This window comes from Octopus sinensis, unplaced genomic scaffold, assembly GCF_006345805.1.
Source record: "Octopus sinensis unplaced genomic scaffold, ASM634580v1 Contig02101, whole genome shotgun sequence".
Lineage (NCBI taxonomy): Eukaryota > Metazoa > Mollusca > Cephalopoda > Octopoda > Octopodidae > Octopus > Octopus sinensis.
In genome coordinates, this window is record NW_021825378.1 from 7,069 (window position 1) to 7,500 (window position 432).

A 432-nucleotide genomic window follows, 5' to 3' on the forward strand; every position below is an offset into this window, starting at 1 on the left:
ACGTTCATACATACATTCATTTGCGTGTGTGTGTAGATAGACGGATAGATACATAGATAGCTAGACATGAATACATACATGCATACATACACACACACGCATACATACAGAGAGAGAGAGAGAGAGAGAGAGAGAGAGAAAGAGATGGTGAGAGTGTGAAACCGGCGAAAATTTCCGGTTTAATGTGAAAGAATGGCAATCTAGATAAACACAGAGGGATTGCACATAACTACAAACACACGCGCACACAAACATACGAACACATACATACATACATACATACATACTTACTACTCTGTTATTGATGTTGAAATTCCAAGGAAGCAACCTTGGATCTAGGTTAGAAACCGGTTCTTTCTCTATTAGCAAGACATTTTATCTTTATATATTCCAATAACAATGACAGCAGGTATGTGTAAACACAAATAGATT